Source organism: Pinus tabuliformis, chromosome 1_1 (assembly GCF_031772625.1).
Source record: "Pinus tabuliformis cultivar Carrire ecotype Pingquan chromosome 1_1, CPIR1, whole genome shotgun sequence".
In the NCBI taxonomy this organism is placed as follows: Eukaryota; Viridiplantae; Streptophyta; class Pinopsida; order Pinales; family Pinaceae; genus Pinus; species Pinus tabuliformis.
The window spans coordinates 148,048,358-148,072,909 of NC_142297.1; positions in this window are offsets into that span (position 1 = coordinate 148,048,358).

The window sequence follows — 24,552 nt, forward strand, 5'->3', positions numbered from 1 at the left end:
TGTGTCTGACTGCTGTCCACCATCAGCAATCAGATCTGCAACTTGTATGATCTTTGCTGGAGAAGATCTATCATCTCTTCCCCAATTGAGTTCAATTCATAAACTAAATCGAAGATTGACTGAAGCAACATTCATCTACTATGCACTTGCAGAGCAAGAGTAGTTCGAAGGCTACCTGGCTAACTTCAGGTTCCATCTGTAGTTTATAAAGCAAACAACAATAACAAACCAACAAACTTTTCGTCCTCAGTTGAGTCGTCACTATGTTAGGGCCTAAATCTACCTCAGGCTGAGAAAGGTAGGTCTAGGGTAACATCAAACCACACTTAACATGGTAGCTAGCCCTAGCAGGTCGGGAGAGGGCTCCATCCTTGTCAATCTCAAAGAAAATATGGCAAGTAAGGCTTGAGATGACTGATATGAATTCTAATTCTAGGTTAGGTATGTTTGCTCAGAGGATTTTGTTTGATTTTAATGTTTGGTTGCTGGATCAGATGGGGAAGGCAACTTTGGGTTGGAGAAATCAACTCAGATTTGCAGAGGTTTCTGTGGGGTGAGGTAGGAAAGTGTTTTATCAATTTGAAATGAATGTGATGGTGAGTCTAAAGATTGGTGAGGAGTTGGAGAGAACATGCAAATGTCATGAGTCCTCTTCAAACAACAAAAAACATGTAGAACTAAATAAACCCCAAGGTAGAGCACTGAGAATGATTCATTTAGTTATGCAGAAAGAGAGAGATGATGGCACACATAAACATAAGATCAACTAAATTACAGAGAAGAACACAATGCTAAATGACATTACCACAAGAATCCCACAAAATGCTATAAAACTTTGGTTTATTTCCTTGCCAAACTGCAGAAGTGATGTACAAAGTAGCTCAATGCATCCACAAGAGTCCAACCTTCTGCTAAAGTCCAACCTCTACACTATAAAATTCATAAAATATATACATTTTCTCATCCTTGTACTAAGGGAATTGAGCTCAACCATTTTCTTCAAAATAAAATCAGTTACATTAAACTTGGACCGAATTTCTGAAAATAGGTTTTGAAGATGAACTCGTATCGCCTTAACCATAGCACCGGTTAGAAAAGTGAAAGAGGTTTTTGTAGATAAGGTCCGTTTGGAGAAAAACCTCTCTCAAATGTTGTAAATGCGTTTCCAGTTTCTCGTAATCGGTGCCACAAAATCATCTCTAAAACAGAAAATCATTAAAAATTTAAATCTGTGAAAATGAGCTGTAAAGATCTAGTCACATATCAAAATTCATGACACTTGTGAATAAACTGAAAGAGGTTTTGGTTATATGGCTCGTGATTAGAAAAAAACTCCTTGGTTTTTACAAAATTACTTTCCATCTGTTGTAAAATGGCACCGCACTAAAATGACTAAAACAGTAAAAAATATGAAAAATTTTCTTTGTTTTAATGTAGGCTCCAAATATCACTTTATATCTCCCACATATTAGCACCTGTGCATAGATTGAAGAAGGTTTTTGTTGTTTGGTATGTGGTGAACAAAAACCTCTTTCACTTTTCAAAAATTCCTAACCATTATTTCAGAAACTGATTTTGTACTAAACTTGTCATTGTGTGCAGCAACTGACCCAAAACATGCATAACCAAGAATCACTCGTTCATTTCGATCATATATTCTAATCCCGGAGCCGGTTACGGGAGTGTAATATACCATTGGAAATATTGTTCCAAGCTTCTTCTGATGGAAATACTTGTGACATGTTTTATGCTGAACATCATGTGCAAAACATTTAACAAAACCAGACATAGTAAGAGCTCATGTTGATCCCTGGTGATAGGCTACGAAGACTGGAACTAACAGGAACATCCAAGAAAAGGATGCTCAAGTTGTTGCAGGTGGCAAAAATGTGCACTTTCAATGACCCTGTAAAGCATCCTACAATGTTACAAGTTGTCAATTTCTTAAAAGGCAGAAAAGAATGTTTAGAGAAATGAACAAAATTGATTTTGTTTCTAATTTGTGTATTTTTTATTTATTGGCATCCAACGGTTGTCTAGGAATAATTTTGATGCTTGATCCTATTCCCTGTTTGGCAATGGCTTCTATTTTCAAGAACATAGAAGCATGATCAATGCATACTTCAATGGACTTCTCTACGTTTGTGCTTTCTTATAAGTTTCTCAAAGGAACAATTAACATAATGATGGTATTTGAGTTCTCTTTCAATCTGCCCAACCTAAATTTTATGTCTATGAAAGTATGTATTTCAATTAAGAAATTTATATTACAGACTCCACAGTCCAAAATCCAATTGTAGTTGTTATTTCATGGCCTATGAGTAGTGGTCCTTTAAACCATTAAAATTAGGCACATTCTCTGCTATGTGAATCTAGTCCTACTAATGTTTATTTTTCAGATGGGGATAAGAAGCATAATTGAAAACACACTTTACTCCACAGTCCTTTGTTGTATATACATTGTCACTAACCCTTTGAAATCATATTAGCAACGTTCAATTTGTGGTGCAATCTATGACACACACTTAAGGCAATGCTCTCTACTCCCAACAATGACAGTAATGAATGATGCTCATTTTTAAGATGGAGTGGAGTTGGTTTCCAGTTTTATGGAGTTGCAAAGTGGTGGTGTCATAGCTGGGGAGATCCTCCCAAATATTTTATTTCAAACCTACCAGACTCAAAAATTTTGAAATTTCAGACTTATTATGCCACTGTTTGATTCCTAGTGATCATTATTATATTTATGATATATATTAGTAATTAAGCATATTGGAAATGTTTAATGTAATTATATAAAATAGATTTTCAGAGTGAGATAAAGTTTGTGTGTGTGTGTGTTGAGATAATTGTAGTAAGGGTTTTTTAAACAAAATATTTGTTAAATGATTACCATTTTTACCACTGTGTGTGTAAAGATGTTGGTTTAATGAGCTCACTTTTTTGAATTAATTACACAAATAATGCGAAATAAATAGGATTAGTTGTCAAAGAGTGTAAGTCAGTAGAGGCCCTAAGAAGTATAATGCATTCTTATTAGCAGTTAGTAGAATAGATTAGGAATAGATAACTGATTTTTTCAATTATATATCACTAAAAAACATGTTGAGGATTAAGAAATAGATAAATGCCTACTTGTCTAATATGAATTTATTGTTATCTTATTTTCGAGGTCATCTAATTATAGAGAATGGTGGAAAAGTAGAGTTTATGGATTAAAGAGTCCTGCTTTCCGAATTCGGGTCAAGCAGTTGTGAAATTTGTCCTTCATAATGGGGAAAGAAATCATGCGCTAAAGAGAGAAGTGTCTGGAAGGACAACAAACAATGAAGCATACTATATTTCCCTTGTTGAAGAACTAAAAGAGGAAAAAAACATGCTCTCAATGATATTGCAATCTTCACCAACTCAGAGCTAATATGTAATCAAATGAAAGGAATCTATCGAGTTTGGAAAGGCAATTTAAAACCCCTTTACAGAGAAGCAATAATTTGGAGTTTTCAATTTCAATATTTTACCATCGATTACTTTGCAGACATTCAAAGGATGTCCAATGATATAATTTTTAAAGCATTGTCAAGTGCGGATAGAGATGTCAAAGATGACATAGGATCACCATCCACTACAACAGAAATCAATGATTAGCATAAAGATAGGTCCCCACTATGCGAATGGGTTCTTGTTACCATTTTTCTTGGGTCTATCATGGAATGGTTATTTCACTAAAGAAGAACATGTTAATGCACTATTTTCCCCAACTTGTAATGATTAGGGTTTTTTGTATGGGTGACAAGTTTATGGACAAATGTAATATATTCCACGTATATGGACAAATATAATATGAGAAAAGTAACTGGTTCATAGCCATGTGATTGCCATTAAAACATTATGGTGTTGTTTTAGTTTTGTATTTTAGATTTTTGGTTGAAATATTACAATTTTTTATTTTTATTTTTATTCTTTAAAATAGGTTTATGACTATATGGATTTAACATCTTGAAAATCCATATACATTTTAATCATACATATTGAAAAAATCATAGACATTTTAATCTTGGAAAATTCACTCTAAACCCTGAGGAACTCTAATCATGGAGAGTTTACTCTATAATCCCCGAGGCACTCAAATCTTGGAGAGTTCACAAGGTAAACTTGTGATTCAAAGAAATCCTTACCAAATTATAGGAAAATTCCCTAGGAAAATATACCTTTTAAAACTCCAAAATCATAGAATAGGTAAACTGTAACACACCCTCCTATGTAACCAAAGGTAGTTAATGGGTTACTTGAATCTCAAGGTTCAGTTACCAGAATGAGGTGAAAGATTTCTCCTTTTTTTCATATCTTGAAAATAATTATAAAATAGAGAAAGCAAGGTTAGTTCTCATTTTCCATCAAGACAACATGTTAGTTCTTGTTGTTCATATCGACTTATTCTGGAAGGACACTTACCTTTATTTCTTGGAGATGTAATGCTTCATCCTGGCATTTCACTTAAGAAAACAAGAAATTTCATAATTCTATCCCCATTTATATTTTAAATATATAGAATCACTACATTATTGAGATCCCTAGGTTATTAGAGCCAAATTTCCCCAAGCTATACCATTGAGGACTAGAAATGCAATAGCATGGGATTATAAATCATAACTATGATACAACATGTAGTGGATGGATTCGACAGTGGTCACTTCTAGCAGAGACTATTATTAATAGCGTGACACATTTACAACTAGTGACAAGAACAAATTTCAGTATTCTAGTCATATGTCTGGAAGAAGGGAAGCAAAGAACTAACACTTTGTATTAGCCAGGTAGACTGTGTGGTTTTAATCATTGGGTATTTTCATTCAAGCTTCATATGTATGAGCTAATAATTCAAAACCAGCGCTAGTTAAAAAGAATTTAGGAATATAGCAAAAGAAGCAGAGGGTTTCTAAATTGGAGGATGGTTAAACCAACAAATCATGCATAGACACAAAGTACATTTGCATACAGTTAGATTCAATAGATCTCTCTTTATAGGGTGATATCTAACTCCATAATCTCACATTATTGTTGCATATTAATTTATCACATAGCTGCTGCAAAATAGTGTCCATACAGTCAAACGACCTTCAATGCACTAACATCAATACTAGTGATTAAATCTCCCCTGTTATGTTCTAAGATAGCCAGATGTCATGTTGCCAGGTCAATGCACATATGGTCTTATGTCCTATTATAGCGAGTCTGGATAAACTAATTATATGACATCATGAAAAGTCGTCAAATTCTCAAACAACCTCTAGCACCCATATGAAACCCAGAGTGAGGATCACTGCAGACTGTTAAAGTTTGTCACATGGTACAAAATTACTGAATGCAGTTGACAACTAATTTAATCAAATATTTTATTGTACTTGAAACTTCACATGCAATTCTATAAGAACAACTCACTAACCACTATAGAAGACTATGAGTAGACCCTACCTCAATTCACACCCATAACAATGCTTCATAGTATTTATATCAGCACCTACCTCTATTCACAACCATAACAATACTTCATAGTATTTATGAATCCATTTTTTAGATCATTATAGAAAATGTTAATTAGAGACGGGGGAGCTAGCATTGATAGCCTCTAATCGTGTTCTAGCCCTTTTTAGAGCTAAATCAACCTCAATTTCTTGTCTTTTGCCTTCGGCTCGAGCTAAGTTAGCTTTAGCTATTTGAAAATTTTCTTGGGCTTCTTTGGGATCGATGTCAACATCTCTCTCTGCATTATTTACCTATATAGTGATTCTATCGCTTTGGGTGACCAGAAGCAGGACGTTGGAGGCAAGACGGAGGAAGCACCAGTAGTTGTAGAGGTTGTTGATGAAGGCACTCACCAAGATGTGACCTGTGGCACTATAGGTAGTGCACTAGAGAAAGCAGTCTATACGAAAGTTTTTAGTGGAAAATGACCCAGTATTGGGTGTGAGTAGTGCGTGAAGGCACTTGTTCGTAAGTTCTATACTAGTAGGTGCTATTACAGTAAGTTCATTTATTTTACCTAAATTAGAACTTGTGACCATTGGAAGAAATTACTAATAGTAATTTGCTGAAAATTGTAACAAGAAACTCTCAATTTGATTTTTCCTTAATTAAATTGAGAAAATTAGAATTTTCACATCAATAGAAAACTTGGATGATGTTAACTTGTGTGACATGGCTTGTGTCACCTAGTTTACTCAATAAATTCGAGTTGGAGGAGTTAGAGTTCGTTTCTGCATGCGTGATTGCTAATTTGTAGCAATCAATGTCAGGTATCTCAAGGTGTTATCAGTTAAACTAGTTCTAGCTTTTCGAGGAACTAGTGGAAGGCCAGTTAAGCAGTGGGACTTCAGTCAAAGTCAATGATCATCCATTTAACTCATCAATCAACCTAAAATAGCTAGTGCATGAAGAGAATTCGAGTTACCTAGTTGAGGTGGAGATTCCAAGGCATTGTAACATCATTTGTAGACTAGTCTTGAGTTTGCAGGCATTGCATGCAGTCAGATGATCAACATAAAGTAATTGCACAATTCAATTGAGGGAAATTCATAAACAATAGGGGCTAATTCCTCAAGGAACAACACAAGGAAATAAGAGCTCAAGCTGAGGAAAAATTTGACTAATTATGGGTTAGAGGCCTTTAGTGAGCAGAGAGATAGGTTTTGCACTTACAGGGTGAGCTCAGTTGAGAAAATAAATTGTAATACATCTTTATTCATTTGATTAATGCAAGAAGGAATTAGGGTTTTTAGTAGATTATTTTTCCTAGATAAAAATACTTATTGCATGTGTGTTATTCTTTCTTCCATATCTAATGTTTTTGTTCTAAATTATGTATTAATGTCTGTTGAGAAGTAGTGTAGGTTTGTGCCTTGTGATTTTGATTAAAACTTCATGAGCAGTTGCAAATATACAACCTAATGTTTACATGGTATCAAATATAGATTCACATTAGAGAATGAAATTCGAAGTTGTTTCTCAGAGGTTCAAATTTGAAGATTAGTGTAGCAAGATTTCTTCAGAGCTGAGAAGATGGCCTTAAATGGACTAAGGCTAAAATATTCCTTCAAAGGCACCACTAATCTTATTGCATGGAAGGACCGCATGGAGGCAATATTGAATGATAATGGATTACTATAATACATGAAGACATATGTTGTGAAACCATAAGCAGCTGATGCCCATAACCTTGCTCAGTGGAAGAAATATGTAGCCAAGGAGAGGAGAATACTACTAGAGGGAGTACGAGATCATATTGTCTCAAATATCCATGGAAAAGAAACTCCTCTAATCATGATGTGGAAAGCACTGACATAATTGTTTAAGAATAGTAGTGACCACAGGAAGCTGGTGCTCAAGGATAAACTTTGAAGTATCAAGATGTAGAAGAATGACACAATTCTGCAATATCTAAGTAAATTTACACAATGTTGTGATGAACGTGGTGGGGTCAGGAATAATGTCCTTGAAGAAGACTTGGTAACCTTATCCCTTCTAGGATTTCCCAAGAGCTGGCATAACTATCAAAATTTGGTGAATGGGAGGGAGAAACTACTGAGTTGGGAGCACTTATGGTCTGATCTGATACAAGAGGAAATAAGGTGAAATACTAGAGATGGGACTTCATCCCAGGGTGAGGATGAAGAAAAATTTTCATTGGTTGGAAAGGAAAAAAAGTGAAAAGGGAAGAAATCCTAATCCAAACCAGAATACAATCAAGGGAGAAGAAGAAAGATTTGTCAAAAAATAAATGCTTCCATTGTCATGAATTCTGGTACTATGCCATGAAGTGTCCACACAATAAAGAAAGCAACAAGACCATAGAAGGAACATCATGTGAAGATTTGGCTTCACATTTCAAGCGTGACTTTACCCTCATTGCATGCATGACCAACATAGTGATGGGGAGTGTGTGGTGCTTGGACTCAGGTGCATCGTTCCATATGACGAGCAATACAGATTTTTCAGTGACTTGGAAGAAAAATATTTGTAGATGCACATCGATATGGGGGAAAATGGAAGGTATAGAATGACTAGGATTTGTACAGTCACCATTTAGAGGGATTCAGGCTCCCCCTTCAGGCTCAAGGATGTCATGTTTGTTCCAGGCCTAAAGAAAAATCTTGTCTTTGTTGCAGTTTTGAAAGACCGTGGTGATGATGTGATCTTCAAAAAAGGAAAGGAATTCCTAAGACACATAGCCACAGTACATGTGAAGCAGATCAAGTTTTGTGTGAAGAACCTATACAAGCTAGATGTGGAGTATTGTACTGCTTTGATCACAGATGTGGAGAAGGTGTGGAGCTACAATGTCAATGAACTTTGGCATAGAAGACTTGGCTATTTGCATCATGGTGCTTTGAAGATTATGCAACAGATAACCGAAGGCCTCCTCAAAGGAGCAGTTGAGAAACATGATGTATGCAAAGTATGCACTTTGGGGAAGTACAAAAAATCCACATTCCATGATCAAGACATCAAATCACATGTAGTCCTTGAAAGGATCCACTTTGATGTTTATGGACCTTTCTCAAGAGTCTCCAGTGATAGGCACAAATATTTTGTCATTTTTATTAATGAATTCTCACGGAAGTGTTGAATATTCTTCATACGGAAGAAGGATGAGACATTCTCCAACTTCGTAGAATTCAAGGCACTGGTTGAGAAACAAACAAGCAAGAAGGTGAAGGCCCTCAAGAGCGATAAAGGAGGTGAGTACATGTTGAATGAATTTAAACATTTCTATGCAAAAGAAGGCATTCGATGAGAGTTGACAACACCCCACAACCCACAATAGAATGTGGTGGTTGAGAGGAAGAACCGTAGCATTATGGGAGCAACTAGGATGATCTTGCATGATTAAGGCATACCTTTGCATTTGTATGTCGAGGCATGCAACACAACATTCTATTTGTAGAACCGAAGTCCTTATCGGATTCTTGGCATGATTATAATGGAGGAGATTTTCTTGCGCATAAATTCCGATGTGTCACACTTCAAGATTTTTGGAGCCTCTATTTATTGCCATGTCTCCAAACAATCCAGGAAGAAGCTAGAGTCGATAACATCATTAGGGGTTTTTGTGGGCTACATAGAAACTCCCCACAACTATCATGTGTATTTTTCATCCCTCAGAATGACATTTTCATGAAGGGATGTAAAATTTTATGAAGATTAAGCGATCTGATGCTCTTTTGAGAGGGAGCTTCAGATCCCACCAGAAAAGGACCTTTTATCTCCAAAGGAGGAACCTCAGGAAGTTGAGGAGTGGAGAGTGGAGACAATCACTCAAGCAGAGCCATCCATATAAGGTAGGAAAGGACCAGGGAAGCCAAGAGACTTGTGCAAGATACGAGGGAGAATGTGGGTTCTCTTTCAAATTAGTGTAGACAGAGAAGGTCACTAGATCCGTACATTGGCTACATGGAACTAATGAATGAGCTTGTAGAGATTGAGCCATCCCCCTTCGAGGAAGCAGTAGAGTAACCTGTATGGGTTGATGCAATGGTGGGGGAATATGAATCCATTGTAAAAAACAATGTTTGGGAAGTGGTCCCAAGAACAACAAATAAATCAATTTTGGGTTTGAGATGGATCTTCAAGGTAAAGCATGCAGCAGAATTAAGCATAGAAAAGTATAAGGCCAAATTTGTGTCCAAGGAATACTCTCAAGTTGAAGGGATTTACTATGAGATAAACTTTTTATTCTATAGCAAGGTACTCATCCATTAGATTAATTCTTGCTTTGGCTACACAGATGGGGTGGAAGATCCACCAGATGGATGTGTAAACAACATTCCTCAATGGAGTTATTGAGGAGGAGGTGTATATCAAGCAACCAGAAGGCTTCAAGACTTTTGATTGGGAATCTCATGTGTGTAGACTCAAGCAAGCATTGTATGCTATCAATCAAACACCCTGTGCTTGGTACACTAGGATCGATAGCTATCTCACCAGTTTGGGCTTCACCAAAAGTGAAGCGAATGAAAACCTCTACCATATCATGGTAGAAGCTAAAATTTTTATTATTGTCTTATATGTTGATGGACTTGCAAGAGAGTTTTAAATGAATGACATGGGTCTCATGCACTACTTCCTCGAATTAGAAGTACGGAAAGGTGATGGGGAACTATTTTTCTCTTAGGGAAAGTATGTTAACGAAATACTTTAGAGGTTTCAATTGGATAGTTGCAAACCCATGGAGACACCTCTAGTGACCAACTGGAGGAAAGAGGATGCCAATTCAGGTGAGGAAGTTGATGTTATTGTTTATCAACAACTAGTGTGTTCAATAATGTATCTTGTGAACACACGACAATATATGTGCTATGTAGTCAACCAGTTGAGCCAAGTTATGGTTAAGCCAACCAAGTTATTATGAAGGGAAACTAAGCATGTTCTATGATGCCTTGGAGGCACTACCCAGTTTGGATTATGGTGAACCTAGAGGGAGTGAAGTTATGTGACTTCACATATGAAGATTGGGTGGGGAGTCCATTAGAATGAAAGAGTACATTAGGTGGAATTTTCAGTTTTGGGTCTGCAACAATTTCTTGGTACAATAGGAAGCAAAGATCTATGGCACTCAACTCGGCAGAAGCTGAATACATGGCTTCTAGTCAAGCAACATGTGAGGCAATTTGGATGAGAAGGATACTTGTTGGATTGTTTAGTCAGATGACGGATCCAACTGTGGTCTACTGTGATAATCACAACTGCATCAAGCTCTCTAAAAAAAAAATTCACGATTGATCCAACCATATAGATACCTGATATCACCATTTACAAACTGTGTGCATATGCAGATAATGTTGTTGCAGTACATTTCGATATAGGAACAAGATGCTGACATTTTGACAAAGGCCTTGTCAACAGGGAAGTTCAAGTTCCATAAGTGCAGGATAGGGGCGGTTGATTATCCCATTCTTGCTGAGAGGGATGTTGAAATTGAATCATGATATTCTCAGTTTATTTTTACTTGATTAAATTGAGAAAAAATTAATTTCCACATCAACACACGATTTGGATGAGTTTAACTTGTGTGACATGGCTTGTGTCACCCAATTTACTTAGTAAATTTGAGTTGGAGGAGTTAGAGTTCAGTTCTACATTTGTGATAGCTAATTTGTAGCAATCAAGGTGAGTTATCTCAAGTTGTTAAACTAGTTCCAACTTTTGGAGGAACTAGTGGAAGGTCAGCTAAGTAGTGGGACTTTAGTCAAACTCAATGATCATCCAGTTAGTTGATCAATCAACCCAAAATAGCTAGTGCATGCATAGAATTTGAGTTACCCAATTGAGGTGGAGATTCCAAGGTAGTTTAACATTAGTTGCAGACTATTCTTGAGTGTACATGTGTTGCATGCAGTCAGATGACCAGCCTAAAGGAATTGCGCAATTTAATTGAGAATTTCCTAATTAATAAGGGATTCCTCAAGGAACAATGCAAGGAAATAGGCAATGAAGTCGAGGCAAAATTTGACTAATTCTGGGTCAGAGGCCTTTAGTGAGCAGAGAAATAGGTTGTGGTCTTGCAGGGTGATCTCAGTTGAGCAAAGCAATTGTAATACATCTCTATTCATTTTATTAATGCAAGCAGACATTAAGGTTTTTAGCAGATTGCTTTCCTCAGATATAAATATTTATTACCAGTGTGTTATACCTTCTTGCATGTCTGATATTTTTGTTCTAAATTGTGAATTAATGTCTGCAGAGAAGTAGTGTAGGTTTGTGTCTTGTGATTTTGATTAAAACTTCATGAGAAATTGCAAATCTACAACCTAATTTCTACATAACTTCCATAAAACAATTCCTGAAGACCACTTCAGACAGACCATTCAACTAACATAAACTACAAAAAAGTCATATATATTGTGTAATGTAGAGGGGATAACATTCCAATACACCAAACACTCAATGGTCCCAAAAACAATATGTTAAAATCTACATGTTGAAAAATAAAAGGGCTAGCGCAATTCTTGAATATCTTCAGCTTAATAAATACCATATCAATCATCCAAATGCCATCTTAAATAAAAATACACAATCCAAGTTTTCTGAATTGAATTAACAACTACCATCTCAAAACCCCAAATGGCATGTTAAAATGGAATTAGCTTGGTGATTTCACAAATAGTTAGCTCTATGAATTCACAAATCTGCCAAAAATCTTCATGACTTCCATTATAGTTGGCTTCTAGGCCATGTCTATGGAATTTTGAAATCCTAATGCCCTAATTCCTTGCAAGTTACTTGAGGAACAAGCTAGTGTCTACTTATGACATCAACTGCTAACTACATATAATTCCACAGAAAATGCAAGTGACATATGGCCAAATACCAAACTAGATGAGGGAATGGATTCTCAACATAGCTTGCAACGAGAATCAATATTTCTTAAGCTTAAATAAAATACATTATTGTATGTCAAGCGGTCTCTACATGAGAATTAGTGCAAAAATGACAAAGGGTAAGTTTATCATCTTAGATTAAGGGAAACATCTTAGTCTATGTCTAAATTTATATTTGTGTTTACTTAAGGTAATTATGTTCAAATTGTACAAGTGGAAAATTGGAGGTGATCACAATTATTGGATTATGAATATATCAATTTTCAATGTATGTTATGTTTCAAATATTGGTATATGGCTTCATGTTTAGAGGAAAAGTTCCCTGAAATTAATTAATATATATATTTACAAATTTGTTTAGTGAAAGGATTTGGAAATGACAATATTAATCAAAAATTCATTTTTAATAGGCTTATAAATAGTTTCAAAAATCCTTAAGTTAGTAGCTTTTCCAAATGATCTTAAATTATCTCGTGAATATTGAGATATAAACAAAAACACAATTATAAATTAAGAGTTAATCTTATATTTCTAATTGTAGGGGTGGCAAGAGTTAGGGAGGAGTCTATGCAATGTAACAAGGGTAGCAACATATGCATGGATTCTCAATGCAATATCTAATAATATTGCAAAAGATTATACACTTATGAGAAGACTCCAATTAGCAAGGGAAACAAGGCCCGGATCACTATTTTTTTTACTCCATGGTGATCATCAAATCCATGCTTCGAAGATCTATATTAGTGAAACACAAGCTAGTAGTGGGCATTTTCAAAGCGAAAAATGAGGAAAAACTATTTCTATCGTGCAAATCAAGAGTTTAATTATGAAGTTGGTATATGGGCCAAAAGGGTTGTTTAATTAACATGATAGTGATATATTCAAAATGGGGTGCACTCCTAATGCATCATCCTCGAGAATTGGTTTTAACTACAAGCCAATCAACATTTAATATCCACATGGCTCATAAACATGCATACCAACTCAATGTATAAGAAGAAGAGTACCCATTCACATTATATTAGTGTTGACATCATATATCATCTTTGCAAAACTATACATGAATTTATTTTCACAAACACACAACATAACAGAAGGTTTACCTGGCAAGAAGGTTCTCTAATATGTGGCCACCTGCTTTTGTAGATCCAAATATAGAGGCATAGAGTGGAGAAAAAAGTAGGCCACCTGCATGAGATGCTGAACAACTGGAATGACATGACATATAACATGAGCACAGTGCCCCTTGAGGGAATTTACCTACCCACTTCGCTCATTCTCAGACATCCTATGATCATTCATACCAACACAGGGTAGGCTGAACTATATGAAAGTGATGAGAAATAAGGTGAAGCTTATCTCTACCAAGAGGCCCCAAGCCTCCCTGGGTTGATGATATTTTCATTGTCACTTTTGGTCATCTCAAAGCTATAGCGTCCAATAGAACCCTAGTAGAGAAACAATAGTTGGAATCCTATAGTGGCAGATTCCAAGCCCATAGGTGAAGGTAGAGGCCTACCCTTGAGGATAAAGACCATCGTCTTAATGCAATTATGGTTCCCGCTACATCATAATATCCCTATTTTCTCTAGCCAGACAACCAAAATTATGTTTAACCATTGATTCTTTCTATTTGGATAAGAGAGTGCTTTATCACTATTAAATTTTGATAGGCATGCCTAAATTATTTTAACTAGAAAGGTTTTTGTGCCTTTAATCTCTTGCTTTTGGTGGTTGTCTTGCGACTCTTTTATATAAAATGTAATTGTTTTATATATTAATGGAAATATGAAGCATTTTATCAAGAGAAAATCCATTATATGCAACAACAAGAGGGTTTCCACCAATATGCATGGAAATTCAGATTGTGATAGACATGAGAAATTAGAATTGATGTTCAATACCACCTCTTTTGTAGAGCAAGCAACTTCACACTAATTCCTTCTTCTATAAACTCGGGCTAGGAATATTTGTTACTCTTTGAAATATGAATGGAATTAACCTTAACAAATTGGTAGGTAACATAGAATTTGTTGTGTTTAAAAATAGATGTCATTCTCTCAATAGAAAATTATGAATCCCCTAAAAAACCTCTCACTTTCAAGCCTTAGATTGTCATCACCTTCTTTCTTTGAAGGAAGAATATCATTGGACTTCCCTAGCTAATAAATTAAATGGGAAATCCTTTGCAATTCCTTTTTTTGAAGAATCTTAACAGCCACTCAAAAATCCTCCCTTCCTTTTTCTATGCCTTCCTTAATAAAACAAGATTACAGGGTAAACGTAAAATTAATTCTTTTGAAAATATTTTCTGTGCTAAAGCCACAAATACTTTGTTTTCATTTACAATTATGACAGAAAGCCAAAAATAAATTTTCTACTAAATGTCTCCATTTCCATAATTTTAAGAAATTAAATATAGTTGCTTTGATGGAAAAAAAATTTAGTCCCTCAAATACCGTCTTGCATCTCAATTCATGTGGACTATCTATATAATTTATCAACTAATGAGAATAGGGCAAGCTACAACGTGTCAATCAAACTGCTATTGGATATATTCTCTTTTTAAATAACATCTTCTCTTAGGGCACAAACATATTTCTCTTTGGGGTTCATTACTGTCAATGTCCCCATCTTTATGGATGCAACAAAACTATTTTGCAAGTTATACGTGTCATGTCTACTACATAAAAGAAATGGTTCAGTGATGAATTGACATAAAAAGCCCCTATTGCATATATTTGTGGTTGTGGTTATTGTTACCTTGTAGTTTTATGAGACCACAATCTTACTAGTCCATAGTTCATACAATTCAAGAAAATGGCCTCTGACTTCTTGTAATAATTTGACATTAAATAATACAACAAATTGTAAAATTGGATTTAATGTGATCATCCATTTTTTGAAGTCCATACAATTGCATGTCTATATTAATGTAACACTTAAATGTAAAATCAAAGAGAAGATGTTGCTTCCTTCACAACTATAAGAGTCTTTTGAATTCAACAATTTGTTTTGCCTTGTTGCCCCATCACTTCCATTAGCTCATTTAATCATATAAATGGAGTCAAACAACTTTAGGCCCAGTCTAAGAACTGTAATTAGAACTAAAGAAAAGACATATTCCATGCTTGATGTCACCATGGACAAGAAAAAATGAAGATTTAAATGATGTTCTTCATAGAGAGAGAGATCATAATAGAAACTAAACACATATCAATAGGAGTACAAATTCTCATGCATTTAATGTAGTATGATTTTAATTGTCCATTAGCACTCATGTCTTTTACATCAATATATGGCAAAGAATTGGTAGTGCTCAGACATAGTATCTGGAAATATTTTCTCTGATATCTTAGTAAAGTTAATATCTAGTTAAATTACAATATTGCATAGACCAATAAACTAGGTCTGAAAGTTTTTGGGAATTTTCTACCTATAGTTCCATACAAAGGAATATTAATCATGGAACTTTCTTTACAATCGAATATGGAAAAAATATATGAGAGAATGAAATTTATCATTGTTTACAAAATGACGTCTCCATGAAACTTTCCTTGCATCCTGCTTCCTTCCATCAGCATCCTGAATCATATGTTGCTCCCCCATGCAATTCTAGACCCATGAGGTGTGGGGTTTTTTCAAAACTTGGATTAATGGTGAGACATTTATGTTCACAATGTTGGTTGCATCAAATCATACAATGTGAGATAATTGAGAGGCTTCTAACACTAGTGAATAGAACATGGGGAAGCACATTGAGATCAATAACCTATATAAAGGTTGGAAGTAAGCGTTGAAATTGGTCTTGTTGCATACGACAAACACAAAACATAAGTGACATTAGGAGTATTTTACTTTGAGCATAACAAGTTAAATATATCAGAATATGCATTGAACATTTTGAAAAATAATTTAAAGGGTATTTCGTTCAAGAGACTTTGAAGGTAACTAAGAGCTTTCTTAGAAACGATAAAGAGGTAATTTTGCAGGAGAAAATGAAACTAGACATGGTAAATATCAGTTTTCAAGTTCAAAGTGCACAGTAGATGCAACAAGTTTGAAGGTATATGTGTATCAAGAGGGTGGTTCTCTACAAATGAAATTACAAGCAATGCATCCAATGGATAAGAACACTTATCATTATTATGCGTCTATCCTATTTCAAGAACTTATGTTATCTCTAGACATGCTGCCAAGTATTTCCAAAGAAATCATCATCCAAAATTGACATTGTAAAAAATTTCTTGAGTTTCGAAGATTGATAGCCTCTCAAAGTCAAGCCTGACAATTGACAAGGTCAGAGGAAACAAATAAGTGTTTATAGAACTGCGATACATGTTTTTAACTCACCCTTAGTTAGATACTTTGGGGATTAAATTGTAACAAGTTAATGGAATAACTCGTGTTCTTGATCATGTTAAGGTTTTTATAAAACAAAAAGTCGTGGCATCCATGTACAATATGAATGCGAAATATTGGGTTATGTAATGAGAAGTCATCACTTGATATATTATATGTTATCAAATGAAAAACCTTTTTTGAAAACTAGAAAGAGTCTGCGTAACCCCTAGGAGTAGAGCCAATGTCACCTCACTTAGATTCTTTCTTTATTTGGGTTGGTTCTTTGGAAACAACATGGGGCTTCCCTTAATTATCTAAAGTATGCAATTATGGTTCTGTTGATAGGCAGAGGAATTGCTTCTACAACGAGTGAGTGTTGGCCTCATAGAGGTCCTAATTAGACCCCTATTTATTTAGTGTGGCTATATACTCTCCAGAAAAGAAAGAGAAAAAAGGAAAAAAGAAGAAGCTTGTTTACCTATATTAATCTAACTTCAAAATATATACATAAAAACCAATTAAAAAAAAACTAATCTAATATAATCATTGTAAATACTTACAAGTAAATATAAACAAATATACAAATTGTTGTGTATGAGTAGATCTACTTGAACAATCCGAATAACAGAGAATGGGGAAATCAGCCAAATGCAACACTTAAGCAAAATACTATAGATGTCTCAATTAGTGATAACCCTGACTGGAATGTGGGTCCAGTCAACCACTTAATTTTATTTTTGGGCTCTTCTTTAAAGATCTTATGACAATCAATTATATATATATATATATATATATATTATGTTTTTTAATGTTTATTTGCATATGATGAAAGTAATCTAAAGGACATAAAATAAATCTATCTCAATAAAGAGAGCAAGCTTAATAAACTATCTTTTTGAATATCAGAAATGAATGTTGATTTACTTAAAATAAACTGAGATAAATCTGGGTTAATTAAAACAATTCAATAATACAATATACTTAGATCACATCATTCAATAAACATCAATGCTGGATTGGTCTTCAAAAATTAACTGTAAAATATTAATTATAAAACCAGAGCCTTAAAGTGCAACAATTTCCAACTCTCTTGGCACTGTGATTTGAGAAGAAAGATCTCACAATAATATAACTTTTTTTCAGCTTTGATTCAACCTCTTATTGCTCTTTTATATACCCTTTATTTATAATCATAGAGTTCAATAGAAGTTTGTTTCTTGACAACTTCAAGAAAATATGTTTTCTAATTTCTTGGGATTTGAATAATTTTTTTCCCATCCGCAATTTCAATCCACAAGTCCTAAAGCTCCAAGTGATAACAACCTTCTACAAACTTTGCAAAAAATATTTACAAAACTTATTATCAAAAATAAATTAATTTTAAAGCAAAAATCTCAATCCAAAATAAGCAAAATTAAAAGAATAAATGATTCTTGTAAATTAGCAACAAATCCCAAAATCCAAGCCAAATCATTTTATGCTGCTGTAATTTTGATATGTAGATAATGTATTGATGAGATCAAAGGAAAAAAAATTTAGCATCAAATTTTATTTCGAGAAAATAACCCATAAATTTAGATTTAATAAAAAAACATAGCCTTTTTTTCTATTGAATTTCTGGGCCATTTAGATTGAATATTTGTTGGATTAAATATTTATATATTGTTGTACTCAATTTCCTCTTTCCAACAAGGTATTCTGGGCCTGATTTCCGGCCCGGTAGCTCAATATATGCACTCTGGAAGTTGAAGCCCTGTAACAGTTCACACACAATTTCATACACAATTTGTAGAATTATTTGTACATTTTGTCGAATGGGTAACATTAAAATAAAAAAGCCAACCTGCATGGGGAAATTTAAGCTTTTAGTCTTTATAAGGTTTAATGGGCTCAATGTTAATGGAGTGAAATGAAGAGTACAATATGGAGGGGCATATATATGAGATAGGTATGGTATGAATAGTAAATATGTATAATTATGTTTCGATGTAAATTAAAATCTATTGTTAAATAAAATCAAACTTTCATATTCAATAAAAATAATATTAAAATAATTAAATAAAATTAATAGTGTATAATAATATTAAAATAATTAAATAAAATAAATAATTTTAATATTAAATATTAAAATAATTAAATAAAAATAATAATGTATAATAATATTAAAATAATTAAATAAAATTAATAATGTATAGGTAGAGGTAAAGAGGAAATTTAAAAGCTTTGCCCCCTAAATTAATAAATTAACAATTAATTAATAATAAAATAACAATATAAAAATTAAAAAAAATATAAAAATTAGTAATAATAAAACAATAATATAAAAATTAATAAAAAATAGTTAGAAACACACAAATTCAAACCAGTAATTAATAAAATTAATAATGTATAGGTAGAGGTAAATAAGTAAATTTAAAAGCTTCGACCCAGAATTAATAAACTAATAATTATTTAATAATAAAATAACAATATAAAAATTAATAAAAAAATAGTTAGAAACATAAAACTTCAAAAAGTGTATTTTTTGATTCGAGGCATGGAAATATCAGAAATGGAAAAATAAGAAAACCAAAAATCACAAAAAATTGGATCCAAATGCAAAGCAAGGCAATATTTCAAAATTTTCTATGAGGGACTTTTTATTTTTGTCAAAAATAAAAGGGGGTTGTTGGGGTAACAACAGGTTCCTATGGGGTTAGTATAATCTAAAATAAACCAATGTGGCTATCCTCAAGCAAGCAATTACATCCCAAAATTAAATGAAAACACTCTAGTGTTTAAACATGCAATATTTCAACTAGTTATGGAAATGTAATTTAAATCTATAAAAAAATTGTTATTAATTCCTCATATTTTTGAGCAAACAAAAAAATCGACAAGCTAGTCTTGTTGACTTTTGCTAGGAAAATACAACAAATATAGTACCATGTGAGTTCTGGGGATGCAATATATTCAATTAATTTTTCTTTAAAGAGTGATTAAAATAAGTAAATGATTGGTGCCTTGTCCTAGAGATGAATGAATGTGCAAGGGTAAAGTAGGGCATGTCTGTCTAGATAAAAATAGTGCTTGTAATACTCTTCAAGCAGTGTGCCTTACTCCTTAAAAACAACCATGCTTCATAGACAAGAAATCCCCAAAAGTAGACATGAATTGAAAGCCTAACTCATTTTAATCAGTGTGAACTGAAGTCAAGTGGATGCTATTGAAATAGAAAGTTCACCTAATGTGGGACTCATTAGTATCTTGGTCATAAGTATATGAAGGATATATATGAATGTCCTAAAAAATCCCTTCTTGTTACCTCCTAAGTTCTCTTCATGTAAAATCCCAAGGATGTATGTGAGACCCCAAGGGTGACTTAGACAGGCTACCTACTATCATCTTGGTAAGACTTATCTCTCTCTTTAGGCTAGCTTCCCTTTAGCTCAATGAGCGAATCCCAGAGGCAATTTTGGTCCAACAAGGTATGAGTGAAAGGAGTGATGAAATGAACTAGGGAAAATGTAGGTTTAGGGTTTGGTTGTAGCAAGTGAAAGTTCATATTTGTATTTATAAAATTTAGCCCTCTTAAGGAGTACAAAACATTAATGGTTCCTTAGGGTAATTAGCAAATCTAGGCTCAAATTTGGTGTTGGAAATCAGAGGTTTTCTTTAAAAAATAATAAGTCTAATTCAAGATAGCAAATTGAGGGTTTATTAGACTCAATGAACAACAAAAAATGTATTTTCTGCTGTTAATTTCAGATTGCAAAACAAAATAAAATATTGATTTTCATGGCTATTTTGGGTGGTTGAAAGGGGAGGACTAGTTTCTTTATTTCCAAATTGGGCTAGAGGGTCAAATGGGCCTCATAAAGGGCTATCTAACAATATATGTAGGACAACTAGGGCTGCAAAAGCGCGAAGTAACAATCCTAAAACAAATGTAGTAATTTAGCAAGGAAGGACTCTCTCGAGGAAGTATGCTTTCAAGCCATTGAATTTAAGGATGGTTTCACTAATGAACAAAGCCCAAAGAACAACTTCTATTTGAAAGGTGTATTCGTGTTTTATCCATGAATGAAACACATATGAGCTAGAGAGAAAGGGAACGTTTACACAATACTTTATATCCCATAATAAGAATATTTATTGTGTAGTCTCATTTCATGGTAAAAAAGCATTGCCTTAAGAAATTTAACAGTCCTAATAGTTGTAAGGAGCAAACAATATTTGTTGGACAAAAGCTTTGAGCTGATGCACATTGGTTGAAAGGGAAAATCTGCACATTTATAGTGTTATTTTTCCAATCTTACTTGGCAATTGCATTGGCCTATACCTTTCTAAAGGTAATTTGTATATCATAGCATCCAATTCAAGAGATAAATATATGTACCTACACAAATACTTTCAATAAGTAAGGTATATGCTAGATTTACAGGCATCAATTAAGTTGCATGGCAAGAATCAACATGTGGTCTACTTATTGAATAATGTGCATTCTATACGAGGTAATGCATGAAATTCTTTAATATATGTAAAAACATAGTGTACACCTAATAAGCCCACTAAATCATACACAAATTTCTTTTCACATCCATTACCATCACAAGCAATGTGGGGCACATGCAAATTGCACATTGCAGAAAAAGGACTATTGAGAATATTTTACCACGCAAACCAAATAAATGAAATAACCCTATCCAAGTTACCTATGCATTTAATTGGGCCATCACTTTGGAATGTAGATGCATACACTCTCTGCAAAGTTATTACCTATTGTTTGTGCATAGCTCATTGATTCCCACTAGAGTTGAAGCCCTTCCATGGATGATCATTCCTGGTAGAAGATGATGCTTCTTCACTTGTTCTATAGCTACTTAAAAAAGTGTCATATGTTAGTGCAATTAAATTTGCTAGAGCATCAAGGTATATGTGTGCACACAACTAAATAGAGTGCCAAATGTACCTTCCGTGGCAGGTAAGGTTGGATGGTATTGCACCTCCCTTTGGTCTTGGTTTATCACCATGGTTGTGGATAGTTGCATCACTATATAAATAAACACACCACATAATAAAGAATGGTGATGAATATATATACAAATCTAAAACCATGAATTTATTCAACATATCAAACTAACTTGGAACCATAGATATGGAATTATTTGATCAAGGACCTACTCACCTATTGAGGTATTAAAACTCAAATGGTTCAAATTCTAATGGATCAACATTTAAATCAGTTTCCAAACCATTGTTTTTTCTGCTTCTTATTCTTTTCTTTCTATGGCTAAGGAAACTCTTATTTCTCTTCAAAGATGAATCAAGGGAACCCAACCTAGGTGTGAAGTCGAAATCCATAATGTGCAAATTATTGGCTTCATCTAACATTTTTTTAACCAGACCAGTCACGTGGTTTGTCTTCGTCAAAGTAGTAGGAAGGTTATCTAAACTAAGATATACATGGCTAAACAACTCCTCCCTTTCCAAATGAAGTTCCTAGACATCTACATCAACAATATTTGTGGCCATAAGAGTAGCGTCAAAATCTACATCATGGTTGTGGGGCTCTATATTGATCTCAGGAGGGTCATTGAATATGTTATCCTCTTCATGTTGATGAAGTAATGGATTTGAATGATCCGAGTGGAAATACAACCAATTCACCTTTATGGCATGCTTTCAAATTTTTACACGAATAAAACATGTACATTCACACATTATATAATTGGTGTGATACAAGGTGACAAGGTATTTTTTACCTCAATATATATGACTTCTCACCTAATAAGAATGGGTTATGCTCTCATGAGGACAACAATCACTATCAAAAAATTTTCTTTATTTTTCCATTGATGATTCATGTTTCTTTTCTCTCTTGTAGTTATTTAGAAATCCTTCTTCTTTTAATATTTCCTTGAGCTGATAACAAGGTTCAACAGTTGTTAATAGCATATGCAAAAAGCAATCCATCTTATGGGCACCTTTTTTTCTTCTATTAGATAAAAATGTTGTTTTTAAGTAATAATAGTATGACTTAACAACATTATTGGTCTCCTAATCTGCATGAGGAAACTCCCGACAAACTTTCACCCACATCCCTAATTACAAATATAACAATGTTAGTCTCAATATATCACATTTATAAAAGACAAAGATGCATATAATATGAAAAGTTTTTTTACTTTCCAATCTTATCCCCAACAATCCAATTTTTGTGGAAATAGTCCAAGAACTTCTCTTCATCTGCAAATTTGATAAAAAAAAATGATTGATTGCATCATCCACTTTAATATTGAGAGTGTGTTTCATGATGAAACCTAGCTCACTGAACATCTCATTGGCTTTTAAGGAACTAGTGGGCAACCAATTAAATGTTTTTAACCAAGCCCTCTATACATGCCAGACACATAAGATCACGTCACAACCTGTGATCTTCCTACCATATACAATGCATCTAGTGTGATATTTTTATAATAAATGCAAGTTTGATTATATCATGACAATGTTAAAGTTAACTCAAGGTAGCAATTTCATCCAATGCATCATTGACCGTGAAGGCATTGAATTTCCAATCAGGACAGATTGGAAACACTTGTGCATGAGTTGCTCCAACCATAGTGCAATATCATCTTATGTGTTTCGTGATGCCACGACCCATGCAACTGACACCTTGCTTTTTTGTTCATCGAAGGCCACGAATGTATACAACTGATATTGTCATATTCAACATTACATAAATTCAAATACAAGTTATTAATCATATTGAATGTCTACAACTTAAATAAGTATATTCAATCAATCATTGGCATTTTACTTACCCCATACATATTTATATTAAATGTTGAACCCGTGGCTATTAAGTTATTATGCGATAGATAGAACATTGTCTCCAACATCCACTTTGTTTGAATCCCTATTATAAAAGTTACCTCCACACCATTGGGCTTTTGGCAAAAGAAAAAATATTCTCGTTACTTTTGATACCAAAGATTTACACTCATTTAATTCTTTTTTTGAAGTTGATAATTTCCCTTCGCCAACATGTTATATATATTTACAATATATTTCCTGCATAAGAAGAAATTCCAATCTCGAGCTACTTCTTCCATGTCAACATGTCCCTTAATGTGGGTTCTATACACTATATCAATAAGCACTCCCAAAAAGGAACAACTCTCTATATACGCAACAACGTCCCTTAAAATCTTTGGCCTATGCAAGGTTCTGGTCTCACCTGAATCATCATGTTGGCCATGACAAGGTCAACCTTCCCCATCTCCATGTTCATACATATTGAAAGTCAGTATTTCTCTCTCAGGATTTTTATTCATAACCTTCATAATAAAATGGAATTGGTAACCCCTTTTATGCACAAATAAGGTCATTTGCTTAGCTGAAGAATCTCCTCTTATCCTCTGGGACAAATGAACAATGATATCTACAACACAAAATTTGAAATGTTAGTACATACAAAGAAAGATAAATGTGGTTTCAAAGTATCTAGACAATGCATTTTTGAAATATTTACATTTCATATTGCAATGCAACGATAGATCTTTGTCTTGGTTCATTGTTCTATTTTTTTATGAAATTACATGGAGCAAGGGGATTCACTTCTCATTGTGAAGGGATTAATGAAACTTTATCAATACTATTGTTATTTCGATTTACTTCAATCCAAACTAAGTATTTACTAGAGAAGGTCATCTTTTCTGTGGGGTCTTGCACCTCAAGGTCCATGATATGCTACCATTTGCTTCACTTGCCCATTTTGAACTGATCTTGTCAGACAATATGCAAGGACATCAGAGAAATAACATATATAGAAACATGTTAGCAACAAAGCTAT